General features: G+C 44.4%; 1 protein-coding gene across 14 annotated transcripts in view; it reads right to left on the reverse strand.

Moving 5' to 3' along the window:
• MGMT (O-6-methylguanine-DNA methyltransferase) overlaps positions 1 to 7500 on the reverse strand; it is a 141389-nt gene that overhangs the window by 47300 nt on the left and 86589 nt on the right. The gene's annotated exons all lie outside the window — the stretch shown is intronic.

The raw sequence follows: 7500 nt of genomic DNA on the forward strand, positions 1-7500 counted from the left end.
GGCCTGTGGTGATCGAGGTCTGGAAATTCACTGCAGGAAGTGCTGCCAGTGATGCTGACAGGATCCTTACTGTACCCCCAGGAATCCCTCATCATCCTCATCCTCATCCTCATCCTCATCCTCATCCTCATCCTCATCCTCATCCTCACCGTCATCCTCATCCTCATCCCCATCCTCATCCTCATCCTCATCCCCATCCTCATCCTCATCCTCATCCTCATCCTCATCCTCATCCCCATCCCCATCCTCATCCTCATCCTCATCCTCATCCCCATCCTCATCCTCATCCTCATCCCCATCCCCATCCTCATCCTCATCCTCATCCCCATCCCCATCCTCATCCTCATCCTCATCCTCATCCTCATCCTCATCCTCATCCTCATCCTCATCCTCACCCTCATCCACTTCCACACCCTTCCCTTATTTTACCCAGCACCACTGAGAAGAAAACGAGGAGCAGTCTCCTGATGGAGGAGAAGCCTCCCTCCAGGGAGGGGATGGTGGCACATGAGGACAGGCACAATGACCCTGTCACTCCCCTTTTCAGGAGCATCCCAAGCTCGTACCTGGTACTTCTCCTTTCCCGACATCCAGGACCTGCCCCTTTGCGGACAGCAAAGAAAGAATGAGGACAACTCAGCCAAAATCAGATTTCAGGTGTCTTCAAGTGCTCAAATTTTCAGCCCAAAGGTCAAGTCTAGCCCCAGCATACAAATATCAACTGTAGAATATCTGGATTCTCCATAAGAAATGAATCTGAGGAGACTTGGTCTTTTCTACCCTCATCCTGTCTCACTGACACTGAATTTTGTTTCTTGAGTCTTACAAAACAAATGAAAGAGTTGATTATTCATAAGAAAGTAAGAAAAAGAGTAAAACCAGCTTCAAAATGGTTTTAGGGGTGAGCAAAAGAGGTCAAAAGAGGGAGAAAAACATCAGTTCCTAACAAAAAGACACACGATGCTATGACAGAAACTTCTGTAGTTTCTTAGAAGTGAGAATGAGTCTTTCCCCTTGTAGTCACCCCTCAAACAGTACTGCTTACACTGCTGTTTATAATATAAAAAAAATAAATAAAAATCAAGGTCTACAGCCTGTTCGTGAGGAGGCTCCTGAAATTGGAGGAAAACAAGTGTGTCCTGCCTTCATGGAATCCCAGAATGGGTTGGATAGGAAAGGATTGTAAATCCCACCCATCCCACCCCAGCCATGGCAGGGACACCTTCCCCTGTCCCAGCTGCTCCAGCCCCAATGTCCAGCCTGGCCTTGGGCACTGCCAGGGATCCAGGGGCAGCCCCAGCTGCTCTGGCAATTCCATCCCAGCCCTCTGAGGGAACAATTCCTGCCCAAAATCCCATCCAGCCCTGCCCTCTGGCACTGGGAGCCATTCCCTGTGTCCTGTCCCTCCATCCCTTGTCTCCAGTCCCTCTCCATCTTCCCTGTAGAATCCTCTCAGCCTCACCTCCAACGCCCCTCTGATGTTTCAAATCATCTTTCCGCGATTTAATTCCTGCCAAAAATGTTCATCTCATGGCCCAATTTTTCATTATGAAGTAAATGTATCAATCCCATGGATTTTTAAATTAAAAACCAGGGAAAGCACAGAAATTTTACAGCTACAGACAGTGAACTACCACAGGCACTATGAAGAATGAAAGATGAAAATACACAATACTTCTTCTCTGCCACAAACACACACGTGAGCCTGTAGTTACACATTTCAGGTTTAACTCTGCAGGAAATAAGCACCATTAGTTCTGCATCTGATGCAAACTCAGATTGCAGACTGTGCAAGACAAGGATTTCAGCTAGAAATCTGCCTTTTTCTGTAGTTCCCTCAGAGTGAACGATGCAGGGGATATGTGATTAGCTGCATCTTGCTCATATTTGCATGACAAACAAAATTTTCTGCTTCAGATCAAGTATTTTCCATTTGAAGAAAACAGTCCAGTCATAAAAACTGTTACAGTTAAGAAAAAAAAATAAAAATTAACAATTGAGGTCATATGTTCCTAATTAGCAGCACAGAAATTTGGAAAGTGTCCCTTCCCATGGCACAGGGGGTGGAAAGAGATGAGCTTTAAGGTCCCTTCCAACCTAAACCATTCTGTGATTCCATGAAATTGGAAGAGTTTTCCCATTTTTTTCTCCAAAGAAAGCTGCTGGTTTAGCAGCCACAGCCTCCCAGCAGCCATTCCCAGGTTCCAAGGTGAGCTTTTCTTTTTGAAGGCATTTAAACCTAAAGAAATCAAGGTTTGTGAGATGGAAACATCCTCAGGTTGTGCCAGGGCAGGTTTAAGTTGGATTTTAGGAAAAATTTCTCCATGGAAAGGCTTGTCAAGCCTTGAAGGGATGGTGGTGAACATGGTGCTGGCTGATGGCTGGGCTTGGATTTAGATTGGATTTTAGAGGTCTTCTCCAACCTTAATGATTCCATGAGGAAAAGCAAGAGGAGGAGCACGACCTGGGGGCTGGGCATCAACACAAATCCATAAATAAACTCATTATTGTCTGCCCTGAAAGGATCTCTCAGCTTTTTTCCCTCTGAGGGGGTGAAACCTCGTGTCTCTCCACGGTCAGATCTCGTTGCTGCTCCTGATGGAGCACAAACCCTCTGCTTTGTGGTAATTGCTCCTTTGAACATGCTAATAACACAACCTAACTCTTCTTTATGCTCCCCCATTTTTCTGGATTAAGTGTGAATTTTTATTGTGTTTTTTCCCAACAAGACATCTCGCTTGTAAATAACCCAACATTAAGTGTCACGATATAATTGATTTTCTAATGAGGTTTTTCAAAAAGCATTATATTTCTGCTTGTCAGGAAATCTTTACAGCAGAAATAAGTCCTTCCATATGCATTCCTTAGAAACCCAACTTTCTATTCCTGCAGTGGGGTTGAAGTGGATTCAATCCCGTGGATTGCCCTAAAATAATGTATTGTACCAGATGCTTTTATGGCTCTCCACATTTTCCAGTTGCACTGGGAAATTGAGTGGGAAATTATCCCAGCAGCGTGCCTGGGATGGGATAAGCTCAGTCTGGGATGGGCAAACCCAACAGCAGAAGGACTGAGGGCTGGACTTGATGATCTGAAAGGTCTTTTCCAACCCTAATGATTCTATAACGAGTACAAGTGCATTGAGGTGAATTTGATGCCACAAAGAGGTGCTGAGGTAGATAAAACCCCTAAAAGGATTTAACCTGGTCCTCCAGAAAATAAAATTTGCTGATTTAGAAAATGTTGGGGATCGTGTCTGGTGAGAGCAAATCATGCCAGGACTGCTTTAGATATTTATTATTTAATATATATGATTATCTATATATATTTATATTATATTATATATAATATAAATATATATTTATGAATTATATTAATTATACACAATTATATATTAATATATAAATATAATAGATTTTATATATTTATATTTATATTATTTATATATATTTAATATATGTTATTAATACATATTATTATGGTTTAGTGGACATGGTGGTATTTAGGTGGAAGTTGGACTTTAAATGATCTTGGGGATCTTTTCCAACCTTAATGGTTCAGTGATCCTGCTCTATGATTTTGTTGGAATCAGGATCTTTCCAGTTGGCCACCAGGATTAAGAAACAAGCAGGTGCCTCCTTGCAAGGCACAAGTAGTAAAATTAAAAAATAAAAGTGAAAATTGTGTTTATGCCAAAGAAGATGTTAATTTTCTTTGTTAATTAAGTAGTAGATAAATTTAAAGTTTCAAGAAGTGTTTGCTTGCAAATACTACTGGAAAAAGAAAGTATCCACCTCTGAAAACATCCATTGATCCCATCACTGGGATCTGCTCCAGCAGGAGCTCAGGGAGAATCTTCCCCAGAGCCTGAGACCCCAGGATGGGTTTAAATATCAGTAAGAGAATATCTGGTTTTTATCCTTTTTTAATATTTCGTTTGAAAATCATGGTTTAGCTCAGGCCAGACTTGCAGCACCGAAAACAAGAGTTGAACACTAGACATGCACCACTGGACACAGAATATTTTGCAGATCAGCATCTCAATTAGGCCCCAAATGTGGACAACAATCCATGGCTCAGCTCTGCATCTCTTCCAAAAATAAAACTGTAATTTCTTTTGGAGATTTTATACAAGACACCTGATATTGGAGGCAATCTGTGTCTGCCTTAGGAAAAGAAAGCTCATACTTTTTGCAGGCCCAGGATTCACCCTCTATTGACAGCTGAAAAGGAAGCAGGAAGATATATATATAGATATATAAATACATATATACACACTCACACATAGAGGAATGGGCTAAATAAAAAAATATTCCTGAAGCATCACAATAAAGTGGCACAAACCATCTTGCTGAGACAGTCTCAGCCTCCAAAGCCAACAGAAAATGTGATTTATAGCCCTGAATTACCGTGGGCAGTTTCACTTGTGGCTCCCCCTTCCACACTTCGGGGCGATGCATTATTGATAAGGACGGACAAACACACACTTAGGCTGGGATCTGCAATTTAGCAGAGGATTTATAAAAGGACCAAAAAGAGACAGAGGATGGCTGATGGAACTGAAGAGCACTGAAGAGTGATATTTGGTGGGATTATCAACCTGCCACCTCAGGAACCTGCTGCGAAGGGGTTGGGAAAATCCCTCCACAGCTGCTGGGAAGCTGCTCCACGAGTATTGCAATTAACAGATTAATAGATTCATTAAGTTTGATGCCCATTGAGCCACACTCCCCAGACTGAGTGTCCACAAAGGCCCTCCCCACCCATGTCCCCAGAGAGGGCTGGGTGCTCCAGGCTGTCCTGCTCGTGGACACCAGCCTGCCTGGGGTTTGGAGGAATATAATCATGTTCCTAGCCCTTGGTCACAGAGGGCTGAGGCCATCCATCAAACTCAGAAGTAACTGGAAAAAAGGAAACGAGAAGGACCCAACAGCACGATCACATCAGCCTTAAGGCCACGGGAAACCAGAAAGGAAAAAAGGGAATAGAAAGTCTGCAGTGCACTGGGAGAAGCTCTGTCTCTGTGGAAAAATACCTACCCCACCTTCTGCAAAGTGTGATCCCTTCCTCTGCCTCATCCTTTTTTTCTCCAGGGCCATGGGATGCTTAGATTGGATATTCAGAAAAAATTCCTGCAGGGACAGGGCTGTCCAGCCTGGCACAGCTGCCCAACGCAGTGGTGGAGTCGCCATCCCTGGAGGGATTTAAGAGCTGTGGATGTGGCACTTGGGGACATGGGGCAGTGGTGGCCACAGCAGTGCTGGGGACGGGGTTTTGGAGGATTTTTCCAACCTGAGTGATCCTGGGATTCTATATCCTGGCCCGTTCCTGGTGCTTTGTTAGCAGCTGTTACCTGGTGCGCTCACTGCAGCACCTCTGGCAGGTGTCCCCATGTCCCTGCTCCCGGCCTCAGGCTCCACACTCTGCCCAAGGACACGCCACCTGCAGATACCAGAGAGCTCCATGGAGGTGGCACATCCCAAGGGCACAAACACGCTCAGGAGTGACCACAGAGCAGCAGTGGGTCTGGAGGCAGGGTCACAAACAGCGCTCACAAATCCTGGCTGGAAACCTGGCTTTCCTTACTGGGATTGCACACCCAGCTGCAGCTGGATTTCTGCACAACTCTCCTGCTCTGACAGCGGAGTCGAATCAAATCAAATCAATCTAGAAATCTGCTGGATTTGACCATTGCCATCATGCCTAAGTGCCCTCACCAGCACACCCCACCTGGCTGGGCGATGAGCGGCGATGCTCATCCCGCATCCCCCGGCTGCCCAAAATCCCAATTCCCCAGCACTCCAACACACCCCCCTCTCCATCTCCCCAAAACTCCCATTTCCCAGCACGACCAGGACTGGCACAGCGGACCCATCAGGCCCTGGCTGCTCTCTCCGGAGGGCGGCTCTGCTCCCTGCTGTCCTCCGAGGGGTCCCTGGGGATGGCCGGGCTGTCAGCGCCGCTTCCCGACCCACTCTACTGGAACCCTCCCTCCGGCCCCTCCGCCGGGGCTCCTGCCCTGCCCTGCATACGAACGGCCACGGCCAGAAATTGCTGAGATCTGCTGAGATTTTTTTCTGATTTTTTTTTTTTTTTCCCCCCCCCTCCTTTTTTCTGATTTTTTTTTTTTTTTTTTTCCCCTCCTTTTTTCGGTAATCTTCATAGAACTTCGCTTTTTCTTCTGTCTCGCTTTAAACAGGCTTTTTGTGGTGGGAGTAAGGGGTTGGTGGTGTTTTATTGTATATCCCTCACTCTCACTCTACTTCCCAGATGGATGATAATGTCTGCAAGCTGAAATAGTGATTCTGTTTTCCTTTTTTTAATTTCTGTGTTTGCTTTTTTCTTGTTTTGTTCATCTGCAGAAACACTCTTTAGACTTTTCCTTATTGATGCATGGTTATCCAATTTTTAATTAAAATCAAAACAGCCCTGATTTTCCCTTTTTAAACCTGATTTTTTTCCCAGGTCTCATCCAAAAGCAGCCTTGGGAAGAGCTCTGTATGGGACCAGGGTGGTGGGCAGGTGGATGCTCCCCAGCTCCCAGCCTCTCCACATCATAGATTCCATGGATCCAGAACACAATCCTCAGCCAGATCCCTATTTCCCTCTTTTTAAAGATAAAACTTTTTAAAAATAAAACAACAAAAAACAACCTGCTTAAAATAAAAATAAATAACTAAAAATAATCTAAACCCCAGTCATCATTTTTACATGGTTAGCAATGGCGCTGTTAATCAAAACACTGATTTAATTACAGACCTGAGGAGGCGCTGTAGGAGGAACCTGCTGCTCATTCCTTTCACATACAATATGTGCCATCCAGATTATTGCAATGCAAACAGAAAATATTCCCTCAGATGAGACAATTTCCCCACCAACCATTTATGTGCCAATGATATGACAGCCCGCAATAATCAACGTAACGCCATTTACCTAACTGGGCAATAAAAGCATCATCTCCCTTCCATTTACCTCTAGTGTTTGAGTGTTTCTTTGAAATACTTTCTGCAAGATTAAATGTGATCAAAATGAGCCTTTTATCCCTCATTTTTTTTTTTAAAAAAAAATTTACTCCTGACAAACACCTTCTGGCACACCAGAACACATCCCCCCACAAATTAGCTAAATGATTTTAATACCGGTGCGGCCAGCGGGGCCGACATTTCATGGAGGTATGATAAAAATAAACACTTAAAAAGAAAAATCGAGGCCATTAAACATGATGCCTTATCTCAGGGGTAGCCAACCTTTTAGGATCTGGGGACTATCTGACATGGATTCAAGGGCTGCATGCACATGCTGTCCTGAATCCAGCCCCTCGGGATCCTGTGGCCAAGCAAACTTTGCAAACAAGCTATCCAGGCACTGCAGAGAAAAGAAGATGGGCATGCAGGAGTGAAAATTCGTAAAAATACGTGTCTGGAAACACTTCACAAAGCCTATAAAGGGCAGATAAGCAGAACAGAAAGGAAATGTTTTAGAAATCCAAGGAATTCAAGC

Source organism: Cyanistes caeruleus, chromosome 8 (assembly GCF_971803275.1).
Source record: "Cyanistes caeruleus chromosome 8, bCyaCae1.hap1.1, whole genome shotgun sequence".
Classification (NCBI taxonomy): domain Eukaryota; kingdom Metazoa; phylum Chordata; class Aves; order Passeriformes; family Paridae; genus Cyanistes; species Cyanistes caeruleus.